Below are 24,994 nucleotides of genomic sequence, written 5' to 3' on the forward strand. Positions count from 1 at the left end.
AAGCTAAAGAAGAACAACCAAGCAATCATAATGCCAAAATACAATTTAAATAACATGTATGTATGTGAAAGTTGGACAGTGAAAAAAGTGGATAAGAGAAGAATCAACTCATCTGAAATGTGGTGTTGGAGCAGAGCTTTGCGCATACCATGGACTGCAAAAAAGACAAATAATTGGGTGTTAGAACAAATTAAACCAGATCGATCACTAGAAGCTAGAATGATGAAACTGAGGCTATCATACTTTGGACACATCATGAGAAGACATGATTCACTAGAAAAGACAATAATGCTGGGAAAAACAGAAGGGAGTAGTTGCTCAGGGGGGTAGAGGCACCGGTATGCCAGTCGGACAAAATGAATCGGGAAGTCTGTTGTCTCCCTGGGGCACGCATCTGGGACGTCGCTGACAACCTGCCGAGACTCATTGGGAAACAAGATAGGTAACCCTTTCTCCTCATCCATGTGGGCACGAACGACACGGCCAGAAACACCTTGGAACAGATCACCTCGGACTATGAGGCTCTGGGTAGGAAGGTCAAGGATTTGGGGGCGCAGATGGTCTTCTCGTCAATTCTTCCCGTGAAGGATAGAGGACTACAAAGGGAAAGGAAGATACTGCAGGTCAACGACTGGTTACGCAGATGGTGTCGACGGGAGAGGTTTGGATTCTGGGACCATGGTCTAAGCTTCTTGGAGGGGGCACTGTTGGCAAGAGATGGGCTGCACCTCACGAGGACTGGGAAGAATCTCTTTGGCAGAAGTATGGCAAAACTCATGAAGAGGGCTTTAAACTAAAGCTTCTGGGGGATGGAGATGATAGCTTAACTACCGATCCAAAGACAGCGGGTTGTAAACGCAATGATTTGAAGGGTACAGCAGACACTGGGAGAGAGAAAGGGATGCACGGCAAAGCTCACGGTATATTAATGGAGGAATCCAATCAGGACAAAAGAGACTTCTGGTGTCTATATACCAACGCGCAGAGCTTGAAGTCTTAGTGCATCAAGGCAAATATGACATCATAGGGATAACAGAAACTTGGTGGGATGACTCCCATGATTGGAATATAGCCATTCAAGGATATAAACTCTACAGAAAGAATAGAAGCAACAGAAAAGGAGGGGGAGTAGCATTATACGTCAAAGACAAATACACCTCTATGGAAATCCAAGAGAGCGAACAAAGCGGTCCGGTAGAGACCATTTGGGTAAAAATAAATGGAGAAACAAATAAAACCGACATGGTAGTAGGTGTCTACTACAGACCCCCTGGCCAAGCAGAGGCGGTAAACGAGGCCTTTCTCAAACAAATCTCTGAAACCTCAAGGAGGCAAGAAGTAGTAGTGATGGGGGACTTCAACTATCCGGATATCTGCTGGGAGACAAACTCTGTGAAGCACAAAGCCTCCAACAAATTCCTGATGGGCCTTGATGATAATTTCCTCTTTCAAAAAGTAGAAGAAGGAACAAGGGGATCGGCAATCCTGGACCTGATCTTAACTAACACGGACAAATTGGTCACGGGAATTAAAGCGGTTGGTACCTTGGGGGAAAGTGACCACGTAATGCTGGAATTTGGGATTCTGGGGAAAGCCAAAGAAGAAGATAGTCAAACATGGACCTTGGATTTCAGGAAAGCCGATTTTAGCAAGCTCAGGGAAATGATGGGTAGGATCCCGTGGCTAGATAGACTAAAGAAAAAAGTTGCCCAAGAAGTGTGGGAGTTCATGAAGAACGTACTACAAAAAGTGCAATCGCAAACAATTCCAAAGAGGAAGAAAAATGGAAGACATCGGAAAAAGCCAATGTGGCTACACGGAAGACTGGCGGAGGAGGTAAAAGTAAAAAAGAGCATGTATAAAGAATGGAAGGAAGGACGCATCACCAAGGAAGAGTACCAACGAGCGGCTCGGGCTTGCAGGAATAGCGTAAGGAAAGCTAAAACCCAGAACGAGCTGAGGCTGGTGAGGGAAGCGAGGAACAACAAAAAGGGGTTTTTCAGATATGTTCGAAGCAAGAGAAAGACCAAGGAAATGGTGGGACTGCTGCTCAATGAGGATGGCAAAATGTTGACAGATAACGAGGAAAAAGCAGAACTGCTCAACGCCTATTTTGCCTCCGTTTTCTCCCAAAAAGGGAACAGTGTGCAACCTTGCATCGGTAGCAATCTCAGTAAGGGGTCGGGATTGCAGTTCAAGATTGATAAGGAGATAGTCAGGAAATACCTAGTTAACCTAAATGAGTTCAAATCTCCAGGGCCTGATGAACTGCATCCCAGAGTATTGAAGGAACTTGTGGATGTACTCTCAGAACCTCTTGCCATCATCTTTGAGAAATCATGGAGAACGGGAGAGGTGCCGGAGGATTGGAGACGGGCAAACGTCGTCCCGCTCTTTAAAAAGGGTAAAAAAGAAGATCTGGGGAATTACAGGCCGGTCAGTCTGACTTCAATACCGGGAAAGATATTAGAACGGATAATAAAAGAGTCCATTGGCAACTATCTAGATGACAATGCTGTGATTAGAAGGAGCCAGCATGGGTTTGTCAAGAAAAAATCCTGTCAAACTAATTTCATCTCTTTTTTTGATCGGGTCACTAGCTTAGTAGATGGTGGAAATGTTGTAGATGTCATCTATCTAGATTTCAGCAAGGTGTTTGACAAAGTCCCCCACGACCTTTTGATTAGCAAACTCGTCAAATGCGGACTACATGGAAATACTGTCAGGTGGATTCACAACTGGTTGGAAAACCGTACTGAAAGAGTGGTTGTTGGTGGCTCTGCTTCGGACTGGAAGGAGGTCTCGAGTGGAGTGCCACAGGGTTCTGTCCTGGGGCTGATACTCTTCAACATTTTTATCAATGACTTAGATGATGGAGTGGAGGGAAGCCTTATGAAGTTTGCGGATGATACGAAACTGGGAGGGATAGCTAACACAATGGAAGACAGGAATGAAATCCAAAGGGACCTGGATAGACTAGAAAATTGGGCTGAAATTAATAAAATGTCATTCAATAAAGACAAATGCAGGATTCTGCATTTAGGCCACAAAAACAAAATGCATGGGTACTGGATGGGAAATACCCGGCTTAGCAGTAGTGTGTGTGAGAAGGACCTTGGAATTGTAGTGGACCGCAAGTTGAACATGACCCAGCAGTGTGATGCTGCGGCAAAAAAGGCAAACGCGGTTTTGGGCTGCATAAACAGAGCTATAGTTTCCAGGTCGAGGGAAGTAATAGTCCCACTATATTCTGCATTAGTCAGGCCTCATCTGGAATACTGCGTTCAGTTCTGGGAGCCTCATTTTAAGAAAGATATAGACAAGTTAGAGCGGGTTCAGAAGAGGGCGACGAGTATGATAGCCGGTATGGAGAACAAGTCTTATGAGGAAAGGTTGAAGGAACTTGGCATGTTCAGTCTGGTGAAGAGAAGGCTGAGGGGTGACATGATTGCACTCTTTAAGTACCTGAAGGGCTGTCACATAGAGGAGGGTGCAGATTTGTTCACTGCTGCCCCAGAGGGTAGGTCTACGTCTAATGGTTTTAAGTTGCAGGAGCGTAGATTCAGATTGGACATTAGAAGGAACTTCTTGACAGTAAGGGCAGTTCGGCAATGGAACCGACTGCCTAGGGAGGTGGTGGTATCCCCTTTGCTGGATGTCTTCAAGCAGAGGCTGGACAGCTATCTGCGGGAGATGCTCTAGCTGTGGATTTCCTGCTGTGAGCAGGGGGTTGGACTCAATGGCCTACAAGGCCCCTTCCAACTCTATGATTCTAAGAGGAAGGCCAAACAACAGATGGATTCAGTGCCGGCTCCTGGCATGTGGGGGCCCTTGGGCATCAGCTTGCCCTGGCCCCCCGGTCAGTGTGTGTGTGTGTGCGCGTATGCACACGCCCTCCCCGCACTCCCCCATGGCCCCCCTACCTGTCTAGTCTTTACCATTGCCCTTAATGAAGATGGCGGCTGCGGTTTCACTAAGGGGAATGAAGCCTCCCCAGTCATCTTTGTTGATGGCACATGTGCGTGCTATGCACGCACATCTCTGCCATCAACTAAGATGGTGGCAGCGGGTTCAGTACCTTAGGGATGCTGCGGCTGCCATCTTCATTAAGGGCAATGCTAAAAAGCCAGCTGACAGGTAAGTGGGGGGAGTGGGGGGGCGCGGATCATGGAGGGCCCCTCAGGGGTTCCTATAGTGCTGGGGCCCTTGGGCCAGTGCCCAACCTGGCCGCCCTTTAGAACCGGCCCTGGATGGATTGATTCCATCAAGGAAGCCACAGACCTGAACTTACAAGATCTGAACAGGGTGGTTCACGACAGATGCTATTGGAGGTTGCTGATTCATAGGGTTGCCATAAGTCATAATCGACTTGAAGGCACATAATGTTTGCAGAAAAAACTGTAAACTGTATACTTTGCATAGTCTTATGAGTAATTAATTTCAATTCCAGTCCTAAAAATAGACAATTCCTGAAGATTTTAATTACCCAATGTAGAATATTTTTTCTCAAATAATAATATTTCTAAGGCAATGCTTTCAGCTGAACTTAGATTTCATCATACTAGGGTAGCAGAGATACATCACTGTAACATGTCCTGAATGGGAACAGATCAGGCTGGGATCTGTTGGCTGGTGCCACGTTGAAAGCATTCCCTTGACCTAACAGGCAGTTTTGATTCAAGTTAGTGCTTTGTCCGCTCTCTGTTGCTTTTACCAGTCTGATTATTTTCTCCCCAAAATATTAATATTAATATTTTGAAAGGAAATATTGATAAAGGAAAGCAGCTTCGCTACATCCTCCTCCTCCTCCTCCACTGTCACTGACACTAGTCAGTCTTCACATTAGTAAACAGAGATCGACTATTTTCCTTTTGGAAAGGGAGAAAAGCAGCTTTCAGTAATCCCCCATCGCTCACCTCCTTCTCGACAAGCCTACAGTCCTTAATGTGGGCAAGTCTAGTCTCTAGGCTTGCCTTTTAATCATTTAACGGGTTAAAGCTACAGAGATTAAAAGGCAAGGCTAGAGAGTCTCACCCATGTTAAGGACTCTCTAGGGCTAAGATTGCCTTTTAAAAATCTCTATTATGGGCTTGGTTTGCTTCCTCCCTTTGGAGCTTGGATTGAGTGGAGGGTGTGTGTGTGTGGCACTGGTTCTCTTTCTCTCTCTCTCTCTCTCTCTCTCTCTCTCTGTGTGTGTGTGTGTGTGTGTGTGTGTGTGTGTGTGTGTGTGTGTGTGTGTGTGTGAGAGAGAGAGAGAGAGAGAGAGAGAGAGAGAGATGTACTGCTGTACTGTGAAAAAGCAATCAAATAACATATTTGAGGGGGGGGAAATCTGGTGGGGAAAGCCGCTGAAGTTCAGAGCAAACAGGATTGCAATGATGGAGAATATGCAGACCATTGACAAATCTGGTGCTACATCTGAATTTGGTGGAATTTGCATCCATCCCAAGGAACAGAATTCCACTTGCTTTTCTCATCCCAGTGGTATAAATCACTTTTGGCAGTCATATGTTATATTGGAGTCATTCCTCTAGCCTGTTAATCTGAGTTTAAAATGTAAGATTGGTACACAGCTGGGGGCTTTTCTGAAACTTGTTTTCTTCCTTTTCTAGAGTTAGCTGTTATCCCTTTTGCCAGCCCACCCTATCTATGCAACTTTCTCAAATTTCTTTTAAATACCTCTCCCTCTTTGTGGTTTCCTTCTGCTCTCTGCATCCTCTTGACTTCAGCTTTTTTCTTTTTCAAAACACCTTGTAAGTGCCAGACAGGAATTTCCCAACACTTTGTCTTGCATTAGGCAAGTGATAATAGGAACAATAGAGAATTATGTTGGGGAAACTCTGACAAAATTGTAGAATTTAAATAAGCATGTGGCTTTTGCTGTTTGGAATGTGTCTGCTATATATATTTCCGCTTCCTCCTCATATTTGACAACCAAGTAGGTGAGATTATAGTTTAAAATTAATAATAATGGATAGCCAGTTATGTAACAAATTGACACCAGGTGCATAAGCTGCAATAGAATTTATTGTGTGGGACTACTGTTTTGATAGAAAATATTTAAAAAGATTAAGCATACTCTCACATGTGCGAGGTTGGAAGTGCTGATGCAAACATAGTAAGTGTTGAAGAGTTGTTTATGCAAAGAGTTCCCTGAGACCACTATTATTGGTATAGTGGTTAGGCCTTTCCCAACCAGTGTGCCTCCAGATGTTGTTGGACCACAGCTCCCATCAGCCTCAGTCAGCATTGCCAATAGCTGAGGCTGATGGGAGTTGTGGTCCAACAACATCTGGAGGCACACCGGTTGGGAAAGGTTGGTAGAGTGTTGAACTCAGACCTGGGAGACCAGGGTTCAAATCCTTGCTTAGTCATGAACCTCACTGGGTGATCTTTGGGCCGGTCACTATCTTTCAGCCTAACTTACCTCTCAGGGGTTTTGCAAGAATAAAATGGGTAGGGGTACGCCACCTTGAGCTCCTTGGAAAAAAGGTGGGATACAAAATGTAGTAGCAGTAGTAGTAGTAGTAACAACAACAACAATAATGCAGCCAGCTGATATGCATCTGCTCCAGTCTGAAGGGATGGAAACATTTGTCCCAATACAGTAATCTCTTTACCAATGGCTGCAACCATTTGCACTAACCTGCAAAAAGACAGCTCTGCCATTGCAAAAAGATGTGTGTGGGAAACTCCCTCTCTTTGCCACTATGTGGAAAGCAGGAGGATCGAACATTCAAGAGATGCACATCCGTAGCACAGCATTTCTGGGCTGGATCAAGTGGAGGGTGACTTTTTGTAAAAACCTACATAGCCCATCAGGGTGAAATCTTATTGTCAAGCCATACAACCAGGAAAGTTTTTTTTTTTTTTAAACTGCCCATTCCCCCCCCCCATAAAATATTACCCCTTCTGATAGTTCTGAAACTTCATAAAAAAAGAGGGAGAAATACACTTTTACAATCTAGGAAAATGAAAATGAAACAAATAGGAAGGAAGGAGCCCTGATGTGATGCTATGGGCCAACTTCAGAAGGCATTGGGGGAATACATAAAATGAGGCTCGGGCCATATGCAGCTCCTGGGCCACAGGGTGGCCACCTGTGAGCCACATCAAAATTTACTGTAAAATGCAACACTGTATGAATGGCTTAATTATCCTGAATTTTCTTTAGTATCTAAATGTAATGCTGACTGCCATATCGCTTTCCAAAAACGGGCAATGTTGAAATGGAGAGGTTTAGTAAGTTATTGTTTCAGATGCATTAGTAGACTATATAACATTTCTGACTGTCTAGGTTCAATGTTCTTGTGTTGATATACAAAGCCCTGAACAACACGAGTCCAGGATACCCTAAGGACATCTAAGCCCTTATATCCCAAGCTCGATCACTGAGATCATTGGAGGAGCACTGTTAGTTGTCCCTTGTGTTACAGAAGCCCAGCTGGCCTCAGCTAGAAGTTGGGTATTTAGTATCACTGGTCCCATGCTGTGGAACACTCTTCTAGCAGAGATTTGGTAGGTACCCTCGCTTTTGACTTTCAGGTGTCTCTTTTTATGCCGACAGGTCTTTGTAGCTGTTTAATTTTTTGATTAGCCAGTCACTTTAATGATTATTTACACTGGTTTTAATGGTGTTTTATGTTTTAATATTGTACACCGTCCTGATATTTTATGATATGGAAGTATAGAAATATTTTTATAAATAAATAAATGAATATAAATAGCAGAATAATTTGACAAGGCTGCGATTCTTCTTTCTTTCTAAACTCTTTTTGTAAATAGTAGTGAAGTTGTCTATGTAGCAGTATATGTCAATGCCTTTCATGTGAATCCACAGAAGAATATGCGTTGTAATTTTCTCAATCAAAATACTGCAGTGATACCTCCAATATCAACAACAGTGAGGCTTTCTAGAAGACTTTGAAGGTTAAATCCATCCCAAAATGGATGATTTAAGGACAGTCAGTGTTCTAAGAACTCAGTGAAGTTATGGTCTGTTGCCCCTTATGCCCAAGATTGCATAGAACATTCTGATACTAATGGCCTGAAGTGTTCAGACAAGCTACGAGAATGAACAAACTACAGTCACAATCTACTAAGACATCTGCAAAGCTGTTCCATGCCCCCCCTTTACTTAACAGTGGAATCAGTATACTTCTTAGTGTGCTGCACTGGGATAGCACAGTAGTAAAAGTGCTCCTTGTGTCCACTATCTAAACTGAAAAGAAAAAGTGAGGTATTAAATAGGGTTACATGTAACTGCTGTGGTTGGCACAGAGTGGGTGTGGAGTTATGGAAATTAGATATACTGTCTAGAAACACCATTTTGGGAAACAAAGATGTGCTTTGTGTGCTCACCAGAAGATATTTTTTTCCCAAGGCCCTTATTCAGCGAAGTAACTGTAGCTGTGTTTTGCTACTGTCCCACAGAAAGATGAAAACAGGGACAGGCAGGCAGCATTGCATCAGACACACATGTTCCAGATGTCAAAGTATTATGCTTCTTTTCCTAACAGGTACAGATACTCATCTCTGATTGCCTGATTATGTATATATATCTTAAAGTAAAAACATCAGGAGATTAGAAAAGAGATAGTAGGGACATACAACTTTAGGGAAAAGTTATGAAGGGATATATTTTCTTTAATAGCCTGTAAAAAAACCCACAATCTGATGTGCTAGTCTTTACAAAACAAAGGCGTTCTTTCTCCACAGCTTAATTTATACCTGCTATACTGCCATTAACATGCTATGTACAGTATTTACTTTTTACTAAGTTACCCAGCCCAACCACCTGAACAAAATTAGACCTGACAAAATAAAATTTCTGGCCACTCCTTGCAAATCCTAATTTAACCAACTAAAAGTAAAATCCTATGCAGGTCTACTCAGATGCAAGTCCTATTGAGTTCAGCAAGGCTTACTTTGTGCTACATAGATATAGGCTCACAGTCTTAATAGTTTATGTGCTTTCTTGCAATGTGTCCTTTAATTCCATGATAATCTTCTGACTGATGCGGGGAGAATTTCCTAAATGGTCCCTTCCAGTCAAATTTCTTCATTTAGGCTACACCAGGGCTGTGGAGTCGGAGTCAGAAGCAATTTTGGGTGGAGTCGGAGTTGGTAGAAACGTACTGACTTCGACTCCGGCTTCAAAATAAATTTTGATTGACAAAGTTTTTAAAATATAAATTCAAAATGTCAAAGAACCTTCCCATGAAGTCAGCTGTAGTTGAGCATTTCACCATAACTCAAGATGGAAAACATTTTGTGTGTCAGTGTATGACACAGGACCCAGATGAAGACAAATGCTGTGATGCCAAGATCAGCGCATATTCAGGCAGCGATAAAAATGCTCCTACGAGAGCTTCCAATTTAAAAAGACATTTACAGCGCTTTCTAGGGCTGTGGAGTTGGAAGCAATTTTGGGTGGAGTTGGAGTCGGAGCTGAAGGTTTGGCGTGCCGACTCCACAGCCCTGGGCTACACTAGCCCTAAAAATCAAACTTAAAGCTTGTTTCTTGAAATGTCCACTCTTCCATTTTGGTCTCTTGCATAATGATGAAACGTTTTGTGCTAAATGTCATGGGGAATGCTAGTTCTGTCCTTTCGCCCATATACTCCATTTTGTTTCCTTTCGTTGTTTGGTTGAATACAGGGGCAGCTAACACAGTGGCCAGACAGGCTGTATGGATGAAGCACTGAAATGTGGGCAGCTTTACATTTCAGCCCTGTTTCAGTTTCTTTCAGGGGCTTCTGCCTTTTTGAGGAGGAAGCTCTGAAATACATGTGTAATAAAACCAAAGATAAAAGAACGACTTCTACTCTTAAAAGAGATGACAAGTATCGCAAAGTCACTAGCCTTTTCACACCAGAACTGGCAGAACAGGCCAGCTTAGTTTTGAGCCTGGTTTCGTACATGTCTCAGCCCTCCTCCTCCAACAGGGGCTCTGCCTCTGAGTCCCCCAAACCATTAATCCTTCACCCAATGTCAAGAAAAAAATCACACTAATGGTTTTTTGGGTGTTTTTCTACCCCAATTAGATTTTCAATGTATTGTGGGCTGGTAACTTAACTCCAGATAAAATTTGTGTCTGTGGTGTCAGATGCAGTGTGCTTGATAATACCCGAACACTCAGAGCCAGAAATTCAGAGGAGGTAGAATTTTTCTGTGCAGTAAACGTTTGCATCTCCGCCCACATATTGAGTAAACAACACAATTTCTGTTCCTTTAATAAGCTATGGTTTTTATTTTCAATTACAAACAACAAAAAAGTATTTTAAAGTAAAAATGTTATGAAAAGAAGCTTGCAGGACATTGTAATCAAGCTGGGTTTCCCATGTCCCTCCAGGCTGCTTGCCAAGATGGATGTCACCCTTTAACGGGTGGGCATTTCAAAGTACACCCACCCAGCCCATGAGGGATGCTTCGAATCAGGTCTGTATGGATGCAGATTAGTTACTTCTCTTCCCAGCAACTCTCAGAAAATGGGGGTGGGAATAGTGTGGACAGAGAAAGGGTTTCTCTCCTTTGGATGCCATAAAGGGGTGAAGGGGGTGTCCATAATACTTCCCTGACATTTATAGTTCCCACCATTTGTAAAATAAAATTTACTTTGCTTGTAGAAGGCATGTTTTTCTTTTCCAAGAGCCAAAGGTGTGTCCTTCTGCAACAATGGGACCTTGGAGATGCCAGTTTGTTTACTGCTTTGTCATGTGACTGCAAGCTGGTTTATTTGGGAGGGGAAATTTGACTCCAGTTCTCTTTGTTGACCTGCCCCTAACCATTTTCATATGAAAAAATTATGCAGTGTTTTACTACCCCAATCCGCTAACATTAGCTGAAGTATAAATTCAACCAATGGCAAATTTCAATTCATATACCCTTGGTGTTGGTTTTTTTTGTTTCCAGAAGCAAACCAGTAAGTGGTAACTGGCTGAAATTTGGAGATGTTGTATGGGTGACAATTTGTGACAATGTAGAAAGACTACCCTGTAGGTCTCCTTATCTGTAAATTGCACAATGAAAACTGCTTCTGTGTAGGTTTTTACCCCACAAAACTGGGTAAAGTGACAGCACCCTTCCACATGTGGGAATGCATCTGCAGGTGATCCTTACAGCTTGTAAAGCATCCACTTTCATCCAATGAGGACTGAAGGTAACAGTCATATTCCACATACATCCTCTTCCAGCCGAGGGACAAGTTTCTTTCATCACCCGCCTCCAAACCTCCCCATAATCAAGCTACAGTGATGGAGAGCATTGCTCATCTGATGGTGATCAGAGTGAAACAGAACATACTAACACAGGAAAGGTTCCAAGGGTACTCCATCACCATCTCCAAAAAGTGGAAATCTGGAGATGCAGTTTCAGCCTGAAATACATCAAGAGTGATGTTGTGTATCACAGGTTCAAGGTAGAAACCTTGGCATCAATTAGGGAACAGTATGCCCCAATGACTTCTTCTCATTGACCAGTCTCATTGAGGCACACCTGCACATCCCTAGAGGACCTTCCCACAGGATGTATTTGAGATTTGCTTACAAAGTACATTATTTTGTACAATGCCCTTCCACCTCACTGCAACACCCAGCATCCTTTATAAAAGAACAATTTTCTTTCCAAGACCTCTGCCTTCCACACCACTGAACTCTGTATTTCACTAACTCTTTAGAAGTATTGTCAGAGTATAAAGTCAAAAATTTTTGAATGCCACTCTGGACTCCTACTGGAAAAGTGGGTTATAAATCCAATAATAAATAAACAAACAAGTGTGCTGCAATTATTTTTTGCTTATCATATACGTTTTAAAAACCCATTGTGCTTCAGAATAAATTGAACATTCAATTATTCCTGCTTTCCCATTCTGCATGGTGTAGGAATAATCCATGTACACAATAACAATCTGTCTTGGTGTACCAGACCAGTTCACCAACTGAGTAGCCTCTGTAATATACCACTGTGGTCTGACCAACTTATTGGTTCTCCTCAGCTGTATAAGGAAATGCACTCACTCAAAATTAAATTCTCAGAGTTTGAGAGGCTATTTAGTTCACTATTTTCACCTTGGAAAAACAAGGTAAATAAAGTTTCTCCCCCACTATACCTACCCCACCTTCCCAGCTAGCACAATTAAATCTGACCTGATAAATGCACTTAAGGCTCTCAGTACTTCCAATACCAGTCCAGGATAACATCCTTGCACTTGCTAGTACAAAACCCTCATTTTCTATCTTACTTTCTGCCATTTCCATTGTGCTGTCTCTCAGCTGGAAAATATGGACTTGCTGGGCATTTCACTGGTTATTTTAGCAAACACATTTATTCAGTTGAAGACAGTTATTCACACGTACATACAAATAACAGTGTCATGCTTATCAACAAAGAAAGGACAAGTCTTCCTACTGTACTGAGTGTTGTATCATACAATTGTATCTTTTCAGTTGCCTCCGCTGGAAGCAACAGGCAGCATTTAAATTGCATTCTTTACAGAAATGTTTTTTCAAGCTAAGGTTCACTGTAAAATAAAATCATTCACCCTTGATCTTATATGGAAAGCTTGACAACAGTAATTTTAGCTCACTTTGGGGTAGATGCTCTTCAGAACTGATGCAAAGTAAAATGACCCGAAGAGCAAAGTTAGTGGTTGCCTTGCTCACTATTAACAAACGGAACACACTAAATGAGTAGATTCCTTCTGAGAAAGACTTTGGAAAGAAATCCACCAGATGTATTGACTGTTGCTCTTTAAATTAATTCCTGGGAAATTCTTCTGACATTAAGCAGGTCTCAGTTATGAAGACATGTTGCCTGCTTTCCAGGAGTTGCCTGCTTTATCAAGGATAAAGTTGCTTAGCTCCATAGTGCCTTAGACAGAGCAGTTCTTGCAAGTTCAGTCAAGGTGTTCAGTGCAGCACCTTTCCATATTTTATGGGATCAATTTCAGTTTATGTGGCCTGATGATGTGGACAAGAGTTTTGCAATGATGCAGCAGCTTATTGCTGTCTTGACCTCTGTCCATCCTGGCTGGTAAAAGTCAGTTGGGGGACAAGGGCTCACCAGGTGGGTCCAGGATGTGGTGAATGCATACCTATGCAATGGAGTGGTGTCTGCGAAACAAGCAGTAGGCATCCACTCCTGAAGAAGCCAACTCTGGATCCATGGTCCTTGAGCTATGTTTGCCACAGGGTACAATCCTGTTGTCAATGCTGTTTAACATCTGTAGGAAGCTGTTGAGAGCGGTCATTAGGAGTTTCAGGGCCAAGCATCATCAGTATACTGATGATATGCAACTCTAATTCTCCATAATGTTTGAATCAAGAGAGTGTGAGTACGGTTTGGTATGCTGTCTGGATGCTGCTGTGGAATGGATGAGGGCTAATAAACCTCACTTGAAGCCTGGGAAGCCTGGAATTATGCCACATCATCTTACAATCCTTTATATATTTATTTGATGAACCAACAAGGATGAGTATGACACCTTTGAGAGAAAGATCTAGCAAGTGTTTTGACTGAAAAAGACACAAGTTAATATTGAATCCAGAGCCCTGAATTTTCTTTTTAACTAGTTCAGAAGAATGTATGTTCTCCCACACAGCTTTTCCTCATCCCTGAAGTATGCCTATATTTATGAAATGTGATGCATGCAGGGAATTTGTGATCATTACTTACTTGTAGTTTTAAGGTTTTTCTTTTTAAAAAAGTTTACATTGCTTGTTTGTGCAGTACTTCTAGAATTTATTGCCCTGTTTCTGTGGTTTTTCCCTCATATACCTGGTTTTTAAAAGTAGTAGATCTCAACAGGGAATAAAAATACCCAATCTCAGGTTACAGGAAAGCTTTTCCCCTCTACTCTCAAATGTGCATCACAAGGGCAAATTGATTAAGTTGGATGTAAAGACTCCTTTACCCAGCAAGACACCTCTTGTTTTCCACATAAGGGAATGCCAACCATTATACACTGTTGTATACTTTGAAAGGCGATAAAGAAAAGAATGGTAACAGAATCCAAATCTAACCTACCTGGGGCTATTAGAAACTATTTGTATTTCCATACATATCCCTATGAATACTTTATGTGGAGAAGCATTAGTGCCTTCTTCCACACCCTTTTGATATCCCGAACTTGAATAAGAAACAACATTTGCTCCATGGCAGTGAGTTTGTGTGCACTAATAGCAAAGAAAAATGCTCTTAGCTTTCCCCCATAGAACTACAAGAAATTTTGGAAGGATGAATTTATCAAAAGGTTAGATTTAAGTGTAGAATATTTTATGGATTTTTAATCTTTTGGCAGAACAGAAAGTTTGATCAGACTTTTACTCAGCCATTTAGATCATAACATATGCCACATTGAAGCAAAATGTCTTTCAGGTGAACAGGCAAATAATTTGTAAGTATGCATTTGTGGCGCAGAGTGGTAAGCGGTGGTAACGCAGCCGAAGCTCTGCTCATGGCCGGAGTTCGATTCCAACGGAAGGAGGAAGTCGAATTTCCGGTAAAAGGGGTCGAGGTCCACTCAGCCTTCCATCCATCCGTGGTCGGTAAAATGAGTACCCAGCATATGCTGGGGGGTAAAGAAAGGCCGGGGGAAGGAACTGGCAATCCCACCCCATATATACGGTCTGCCTAGTAAACGTCGCAAGACGTCACCCTATGAGTTGGAAACGACTCGCACTATAAGTGCAGGGACACCTTTACCTTTATGCATTTAAGAGGGCAGAAATCACAGCACATGTATATGCTTCTTGTCAGTTTTTTGAAGGAAATTGTGTAATCACCTTTAACATAGTTGTTAGCCTTTACCTTGAAGGTTAAGCTCACAGTTCCTATATTTTGCCTCAACTATTAATCACTCAAGAGAAAATTCAGCATTTTCCCTCTTTAAATTAATTTGTTCACAGTAGAGTTAAAGCTGAATTTGAGTGGTCTTAAAGCTGCAGTTGTGAGTTATAGCTTGACTAATATAATATTTACTTCATTTCTACCAACATTTCTAATAAACAACAGGTAGCTCCAGGATACAATCATGGTATTACACAAAATAATGAAACAGTAAAAAAGCAAACATGCAAAATAAAATATAGTATGTAATTCATTCTTTCAAGTTCAGGTATCTCCATAGAGCTCTTTTATATTTTGAAATTACTAGTCAGAGCAGATATATACCTCTTTGGAAATTAGCAGTCTCTGTGCACATGTTATACAACCAACGAAGATGAGTTGAGCAAACTGGGGTAATTAAAAGTCACTTTGTAGATAAAAAGCAGACAAAATATGTTAGGCTGAAAGATGGCTTCATGGCTAGGTGGTGATCTGAATCTAGTTCCCAGTTCTAATCCAACACCCTGACTGCTATGCCACGGACTACTCCACAAGCAAAGGATGTTAACATGCTGTATTGCTGGTTCAGTTAGAAAATGGTCCATGCAGGAATGGCAGCACTATTATCCAAATCCACACCAAGAAAGGGAGGAGCCCTGCTGATGGTCTCTTTGGTTTAGAAAGTGAAATGAGGGGAAAATCTTCTCTGTTTTGGCACTTTGGAACTTCTACACAGAGAGGCCATCTTAAATCTTTACCCATTTTTAGACATCAGGTGTGAACTATGTTTGAAACTTGGTTTCAGATGTTTCTGTGATTTACTTATTTATTTAGGCTTTGGTTTGTTATAATCAAAGATGGCATATTTTAGTGGTTAAAGCTGTATTTTATTTTTATGTTTATTGTAAACTCCCTTGGTCAAATGTTTATTTGAAAGGCAGCAAATATACTTTAAAATAAAATAAACCAAACCCCCCCCCCAAACAAATTCAATGCATTGGTAGTTATCTGCATCTATGCTATGCCCAGTCCACTGCGCTAACAAGGGTTTTGCTGGTGAAAGCCAGTAGTGAACATTCCTGGACTATATAGCATTATGTCTACTTTGGAGAGCTCCTCAACTGTTAAAGCTTTGTTAGAGATATTGCACATCATCCCTTTATGCTAGTGCTTAGTGAGGATAGCAAGCATATCTATATGTCTGTGCTGTGTTCCCTCTCATTTTGAAAAATTTAATGGGCTCTTTTTGAACCTACCTTTGGAAATTATCAGGTTCATCAGATGCAAACTAAACAAAATTTCTTCCCAGTCTCTGTTTATACCTATGCTAAATGTATTCCAACATGTAATACTAATTTGGTGCTAGCCCTTTAGATACAAAGTCTTGTTTGGGGCTTTGCAAGGGCCCAGCAAAGTCAAGTTCAGGGCTAGGGCATTCATGAGCTTGTGAAATGGTACAACAATATGCCCATTTTGGGATTTCTTCATCTGCCTTAAACTGTGCCTATTTAGCCTTTAGAAGTGAAATCTTGCAGGCTTATACAATTTGTTTGCTATGAGTTCATAACGAAAACTCTTCAATTCCAGCACACCCACTCCTCTGCCATGGTTGCCTCAACAGCTTTCACTTCCCCACTTTTTAAAAGGGCTTGGAAATGGCAACAAAAGAGATAATCCTTCTTTGTGGGTATTCCCACAGTTAGCAACACAAACATCTGGATGGATTTTCAATAGACCACTGTTATTCAAACAATCTGTAATCACACAGACTGTGTAGTGAACCAGAAGACCAGAGCATATAGCTTTTCATTATTATGTAGCCTACAGTACACATAATGCACAAATAAACTCAAAACCTGCAACAGCAACAATGGTACATTTTGTTTCACTTCATTCATTGAGTAGCCCTCTAAAGAAGTCTTTATAGAAGGATACCACACATCAACTTATTTTTTTTAATAAATGGGAAAGTAATGTAGGAAAATCTTGCTGTATTTGTTCAATATTCTGAAAAGAGCCAAGTGGTACAGTATTTATAGTTGGTTTTTAAAAAAAAAATCCAGACTATAAAAGAAAAACAGCACAGTTCTGAACTAAGAGGGTGAACAGTGTCACAGGACTTGTAACAGTAGCTGATTTTATGAGATATGTAACAATATGTACCAGCACAGCCCAAGGCAGGATCAAGCCCTTAAAATTTTATATTGTGATTTGTACTAAAAGATCTATTTCAGCCTGAACAAAATGACTCATACTCTCCATTCCCTCAATGCTTTAACCCCTATATTCCATCTCCCTTGTGATCCGTATTAACTTTTTATTAAAATACCCTGGATGCATTTCTTAGCTCAATAGTTATAGATCTGATCTTGCAACTCTTATACACAGGAGCCCTCTCAGATGCATGAAAGGAAACTTCCTATGCAAGATGTTATTTTGCATTATTTTGCTGATTTATTGTTTCTTTCTGCACTCTGTCCTTGTCAATGTATTGGGCATCTCCCTCTACCACCCTCACTTATTCTTACAGAATACTCTCTTTTGTGTGCACTTAGAATAACTTTACAACATGTACATAAATGCAGTCATCAATGGTCAAACATCAAATATCCAGAGCTTTCATACTATTCTCCATCAAACAAAGATATCCTGGGGGCGGAGATATGGAGAATTGTCCAGCATCACCCTCTAGGACTTCCTTGTCAGGAACAAAAGCTCAAATCAATCTCAGAAATGCTCACAAAGTCCCACAGACGTAATACCCCACAAAGACTTCCAAGGGATCATCAGGAACCATATGCTGCAAGTGATCCTATTGTTTCCTATGCAATCTTGAAATAAAATTACAAGCACAGTTTTAATGCCATACCAGGGGTAGTCCCAATCTAACAGGGGCCCATATTCCAATGTCATCTAAGTGTGTCTGGAGCTGCAGAGCAACTACTTTCTTAGAAAACTTTTCTCTAAAAAGAAAATTAGAGGGAACCAGTAAATAGTTTAGCAACCAGCACCAATTTTTTATTTTGAGCAGAGGCCAAATGATTGCTAACAGGACCCTCCTGCACCTTGTTCTCATTTGCACTAATTAATTTTATTTCTCTGTTTGTCTTCAAAGGTCAGGATAGATGCAGATTCAGTTCATAAGTGGTTGCCCAAACACATCCTCTGCCTCCTGAGAATGAAACTCAACTGGACAAAAAAACTGAGTCTTTGACATCTTAAATTGTGTGCCATGTCCCAGAGACAACAAACTGTATGATGGAGGAGGTGGCTCTGCCTCCATCTTTGAGGAAAGGACTGCCAGGACCCTGCTAACCAAAGATCACAGCTTTGTCCCCCTCCTCTGATTCACAGGAGCCATCTCCACAATATCTCAGTTTCTCCTGTTCCACGGGAGCCCAAGGATGCAGAATGTGAGGGCCACCCAGGAAGATGGGGCTTACTGTATTACATGTCCAGACAACGTATATAAGGCCTTAGTTGGAGCTAGGTGCTTGCAGAGACAACAGTTCACAAAGCTTTCTCAGTAGGACCTTGGGAACTCTGGGTGCCTTGGACTCCTGATGGAGCACTGCTGGGCTTCCCTGTGAGCCCTGAGATCTGAATGAAATGTGACACCAGACATGCATACCCCCCATCCTTACTTATTTCCCCCCAACAGGGGTACTACTGAGTCCCATAAGCTAGTGTTATGCCTAACATCAACTCTCCATCTCCTGGATCTGCAGCATTAACGTGCCAGTGTGGTTTCTGCTGAAGCTATGAAATGCTGGTAGGCAAATGCTGCAATGCACAGGTGAGGTGACACAGTTTATATCAGATGCTGAATGTGTACAATCATAGAATCATAGAATAGTAGAGTTGGAAGGGGCCTATAAGGCCATCAAGTCCAACCCCCTGCTCAATGCAGGAATCCAAATCAAAGCATTCCCCACAGATGGCTGTCCAGCTGCCTGTTGAATGCCTCCAGTGTCGGAGAGCCCACTACCTCTCTAGGTAATTGATTCCATTGTCATATGGCTCTAACAGTTAGGAAGTTTTTCCTGATGTCCAGTTGAAATCTGGCTTCCTGCAACTTGAGCCTATTATTCCGTTTCCTGCACTCCGGGATGATCGAGAAGAGATCCCGGCCCTCCTCTATGTGACAACCTTTCATGTACTTGAAGAGTGCTATCATATCTCCCCTCAGTCTTTTCCAGGCTAAACATGCCCAGTTCCTTCAGTCTTTCCTCATAGGGCTTTGTTTCCAGTCCGCTGATCATCCTTGTTGCCCTCCTCTGAACCTATTCCAGTTTGTCTGCATCCTTCTTGAACTGCGGAGACCAGAACTGGATACAGTATTCAAGATGAGGCCTAACCAGTGCTGAATAGAGGGGAACTAATACTTCACGTGATTTGGAAACTATACTTCTGTTAATGCAGCCTAATATAGCATTTGCCTTTTTTGTAGCCACATCACACTGTTGACCCATATTCAGCTTGTGATCAATGACAATTCCAAGATCCTTCTCACATGTATTGCTGAGCGAAGTATCCCCCACCTTATAACTGTGCATTTGGTTTCTTTTTCCTAAGTGTAGAACTTTGCATTTATCCCTGTTGAATTTCATTCTGTTGTTTTCAGCCCAATGCTCCAGCCTATCAAGGTTCCTTTGACTTTTGTTTCTGTCTTCCAAGGTATTAGCTCTGCCCCCCAATTTTGTATCATCTGCAAATTTGATAAGCATGCTCTGTACCTCCTCATCCAAGTTGTTAATAAAAATGTTGAAGAGCACTGGGCCGAGGACAGAGCCCTGTGGTACCCCACTCATTACTGCTGCCCAGTTTGAGAAGGAACCATTGATAAGCACTCTTTGAGTACAATTCTGGAGCCAACTGTGGATCCACCTGATAGTTGTTCCATCCAGGCCACATTTAGCTAGCTTGCTAATCAGAATATCATGGGGCACTTTGTCAAAAGCTTTGCTGAAGTCAAGGTATATTATGTCCAAAATATATTCCATTTTATGGATAAGTTCTTTTTCATCAGTCATCATATTTGAATTAGTCATGTGTCTAAGCTGGCAATCCTGAAGATGTGATGAATACAAACTATGATCTCTACAACGTAGATGACAAAGTCATCACACAGCAGGAAGATTATAATTTGGTTTTCAAATGGAGACAGTCTGGACTCGCTAGGGCATTCACCATCAAGAAAAAGACCACTTGATGGCACTTAATGAAATAGTGGAAACAAACAAAAAAGTCTCTTTTGTTGCTGCTATCACACTGTAATGTAATCCCCTCCTCAAAAGCTGTGCAGCACAATTAGTTTATTTAAATCCGAAGCTGAGTGTCGCCTCCTCTCTGTTTCTCTACTGTCCTTCTCTACCATGTGTATCTCCTTCATATGCCAGGAGCAACTGTGGTACTGAATTTCCTATTAAACACAAGTAGTACACAAAATGGATGCACCTTGTTGTTGTTGTTATGTGCCTTCAAGTCGACTACGACTTGTGGCGACCCTATGAATCGGCGACCTCCAAGAGCATCTGTCGTGAACCACCCTGTTCAGATCTTGTAAATTCAGGTCTGTGGCTTCCTTTATGGAATCAATCCATCTCTTGTTTGGCCTTCCTCTTTTTCTACTCTCTTCTGTTTTTCCCAGCATTATTATCTTTTCTAGTGAATCTGGTCTTTTCATGATGTGTCCAAAGTATGATAACCTCAGTTTCATCATTTTAGCTTCTAACGATAGTTCTGGTTTAACTTGTTCTAACACCCAATTATTTATCTTTTTTGCGGTCCATGGTATGCACAAAGCTCTCCTCCAACACCACATTTCAAATGAGTTGATTTTTCTCTTATCTGCTTTTTGCACTGTCCAACTTTCACATCCATACATAAAGATTGGGAATACCTTATTGACCATAATAAGGGATAATGCTACATCTTGGCAGTAGAGGCTGTGGTGAACACTAGAGCAGAAATGAAATCTCCGATTTCATAAACAGTCTCAGATTTCAAATGAGGATATCCAAATGAGTATTACATTCTGAATTAATCATATTTTTAGCTTTGTGTGACACTTTCTGGCTTGAATTTTAGCTTCAGAAGAAGTCGTAGAAGAAACCTGCATTTCAATGTCTTGTTAGGATTCACATTCTAAAGGGTATGTATAAAGAAAGAAAAGGCCCTGAGTGGCATTGTGGAAGTCTATCTAAAAGGCCAATGGGCAATACTACACAGGGGCATTCATACCTGCCTTCCATTTTGTCTCAATTATCTCCTGCAATTTGGATAGGTGCAAGAGAAAACAAGATTGAAATGCATTTTTTCCTCTGGCTTAATAAGTACAACATTGAAATATGCCAGTGAATTGAAGATTATTTCTGTGAACGAGATGTCACTGTCAATCATGGAAGTCAACTTTGTATAAGAGAACCACTGTAAAATGTTCTGTTGACTTAGTTTTTACTTACACAAAGAGCCAGATCAATATGAATGCTTATCACTCATGGAACAAAACATGCAGTAGTGACTTTCATTGTGAATTAGCCATTACAGATTAATTACCAGAAGTTTTATCTCTTCTGATGTCAATTCAAAACTACTTTCCTCTTGAACTGACTGTGGTTGAGTGATATGAAGTGATGAACATGCATGTGCGCATCAGTCCATGATCTCAATCTTAACTAGAGATTACATCAACAGTATTTAAACTCTGTGTGTAATCAGTCAATTCTTGCAAATTCATAAATTTTAGATAATACTTTACCATCAACATATTGCACTAGTTATCATAAAGTTTGACATATTTATATAATTGAATCTCAAAATATATAGACCTAAAACACAACTACTACATAAGCTTAGAGTTGATGTTATTTTAATTATTTGAAAAAAATACCTTGAAAGACACCATATATTGTTACTGTTACTTCTGTCAAAAAACTTTTAATTGTGTGACAAGGTGCCCAAGTAAGGTTTTTTTTTTTGTCTTTTTCAAACAGCTTATGCCACTTGAAAAGGATTACGGTCTTTGTGAGTTGCTGTTTCAACTGAAGGGTACCAATTAACTAAGTCATTTACATAAACTGCCTTGGATCAGCTCCCTACAGAGATAGAGGCTGAAATCTACCTTCTAAATTAAAGAAACACAGTTTTAAGAAAAAATATATATTGGTAATTTTCTGTAATAATACAAATTAGAATATTTAACAGACAACATGATAGTGCCAGACATTAATACTTTCTTATTCAATTGAATAATATATTGAATAATATATTCAAAAAGGCATGTTTTAAATTTAGATTTAATTTTTCATGCACAATTGTATGACTGATGCCTGATTTTGGCATCTGATTTCAAAAGTTCCTAGATTTCAAAAGAACATGATCACTGGACCTATTTTTCTTCACTTTTGAAATAATTCCAATACCTGACACAAGTGAGAATTACATTATTCTGTATGAAGAAAAACTGGATGCATATGAGAAAGGTGTATCTTCTTTAACTGTATTATTAACTATGATTGATTGCCTGGAGCTAATTAAAAAGCAAATTCTATGTATTTTCACTTCAGATAGGTACAGCACCATCTACCACAAGGATGCATATTTATTTAGGATGCACACCTTAACGTGGTGAGGGGGTTTGAGAGTGTTGAAGAAGCTGAGAGCAAAGCCGTCAGGAGTCTAGACCAAGAGGCTAGACTCCAAGGAGGGGCACCCAAGGCAGAATGGTCAAAGCTGAGACACCAGACTAAGGCGCATCCAAACTCAGAGGAAGGCAATGGTAAACCACCTCTGAATACCTCTTACCATGAAAACTCTATGAACAGAGTATCCAAAATGCAACACGAGATAGTGCTGGAAGTGAGACCCCCAGGTCAGAAGGCACTCAATGAGCTACTGGGGAAGAACAAAGGACAAGTACGAGTAGCGCTGTGACTAATGACGCAGCTGGGTCAAAGCCAAAAGGAAGCCAAAGGCTGATGCGCACAGATGCGAAAGGAGAGTCCGGAGTTGTATGATGCACACAATAGGAACATAGAATGTGAGAAGCATGAACCAGGGAAAGTTAGAAATTGTCAACCAAGAAATGGAACGTATCAATGTTATAATATTTGTCATGAGTGAATTAAAATGGACGGGAATGGGACATTTTCAATCAGGCAACAACAAAATATTTTATGCAGGAAATGAGAAATCAAGAAGAAATGGGGTTGCTTTAATAGTGAGAAGTGATGTAGCAAAAGCAATTAGGAGCTACAATGGATGGTCTGAGCGAGTGATATCAATGAGATTAAACGGGAAACCCATTAACATAACCATCATTTAAGTCTACGCTCCAACGCCAAACGCAGAAGAAGAAGAATTGGAGAGATTTTACGCAGAAGTGCAGGAAGAAATTGATCACACACCCAAACAAGATGTGCTGATAATCATGGGGGACTGGAATGCAAAAGTAGGGAACAGAGAAGAACTAGGAATTGTGGGGAAATGAGGCCTAGGAGACAGAAATGAAGCAGGAGAAAGACTTATTCAATTCTGTGAAGCCAATAATTTGTTTCTTGCAAACACATTTTTTGAGCAACCAAAAAGATGACTGTACACGTGGACATCACCAGATGGTCAATATAGAAATCAAATTGATTATATAATTGGAAACAGAAGATGGAGAAGTTCCATGCTTTCTGCAAAAACAAGACCAGGAGCAAACTGAGGTACAGATCATGAACTGGTCGTATCGAAAATCAGAGTAAAGCTAAAGAAGAACAACCAAGCAATCATAATGCCAAAATACAACTTAAATAAAATCCCAGAAGAATATAAAGATCAAATAAGCAACAGATTTGGGGCTTTACACTTAGTTAACAGAGAACCGGAAGAACTATGGACTGAAGTCAGAGACATGATCAGGGAAGAATGCAAAAAGACAATACTAGTTAAAACGAGAGAAAGACCTCAATGGATGACTGAAGAAACTCTTAAAATGGTTAAAGAGAGAAGGAAAGCAAAAGCAAAAGGAGATAGAAACACAGTCAGAACCCTATATGCAACAATACAGCGACTAGTATGTAGAGGCAAAGAAAACTACTACAATAGTTATTGTATAGAAATAGAAGAGGTCAACAAAAAGGGTAGAACAAGAGCTCTATTCCAAAAGATTAGAGAAATGACAGGGAAATTTAAACCAAGAGTAGGGATGTTGAATAATCAACAGGGAAACACACTGACTGACTGAGATGAAATAAAAGGAAGATGGAAGCAATACACTGAAGAACTCTATAAAAGAGATGCCAGGATGACAGATTCATTCATGGAGGAACCATATGGTGAAGAACCAGAAATTTTAGAATGTGAGGTAAAAGCTGCTCTTAAAAAGATGATTTTGGAAGAAACAAATCACCAGGAATAGATGGCATACCAATACAGTTGCTGCAAGCTACTGAGTCTGAATCTGTCCAAATTTTGAGAAAAATCTGTCAAGAAATATGGAAAACTAAACAATGGCCCACAGACTGGAAGCGTTCAATATATATCCAATTCCAAATAAAGGGGATCCTAGGGAATGCAGTAATTATCGAACTATTGCCTTAATATCCCATGCAAGTAAACTAATGCTCAAGATTCTACAACAAAGGCTCTTACCATATATGGAGCGAGAAATGCCAGGCGTCCAAGCTGGATTTAGAAAGGGAAGAGGCACCAGAGATCATATTGCAAACATACGTTGGATAATGGAACGGACCAAGGAATTTCAGAAGAAAATCACCCTGTGCTTTATAGATTACAGCCTTTGACTGTGTATATCATGAAAATCTATGGAATGCTTTAAAAGAAATGGGAGTGCCACAGCATCTGATTGTCCTGATGCGCAACCTATACTCTGGACAAGAGGCTACTGTAAGGACAGAATATGGAGAAACCAATTGGTTCCCAATTGGAAAGGGTGTGAGACAGGGGTGTATTTTATCACCCTATTTGTTTAATCTATATGCAGAACATATCATATGGAAAGCGGGATTGGACCAAGATGAAGAAGGTGTGAAAATTGGAGGGAGAAATATCAATAATTTAAGATATGCAGATGATACCATACTATTAGCAGAAACCAGTAATGATTTGAAACAAATGCTGATGAAAGTTAAAGAGGAAAGCACAAAAGCAGGACTACAGC

At 40.9% G+C, this 24,994-nt stretch overlaps 1 protein-coding gene across 3 annotated transcripts in view; it reads right to left on the reverse strand.

Moving 5' to 3' along the window:
- Nucleotides 1–24,994, reverse strand: part of VTI1A (vesicle transport through interaction with t-SNAREs 1A) — a 396,691-nt gene that overhangs the window by 69,197 nt on the left and 302,500 nt on the right. The gene's annotated exons all lie outside the window — the stretch shown is intronic.

This window comes from Rhineura floridana, chromosome 7, assembly GCF_030035675.1.
Source record: "Rhineura floridana isolate rRhiFlo1 chromosome 7, rRhiFlo1.hap2, whole genome shotgun sequence".
NCBI classification, from domain to species: domain Eukaryota; kingdom Metazoa; phylum Chordata; class Lepidosauria; order Squamata; family Rhineuridae; genus Rhineura; species Rhineura floridana.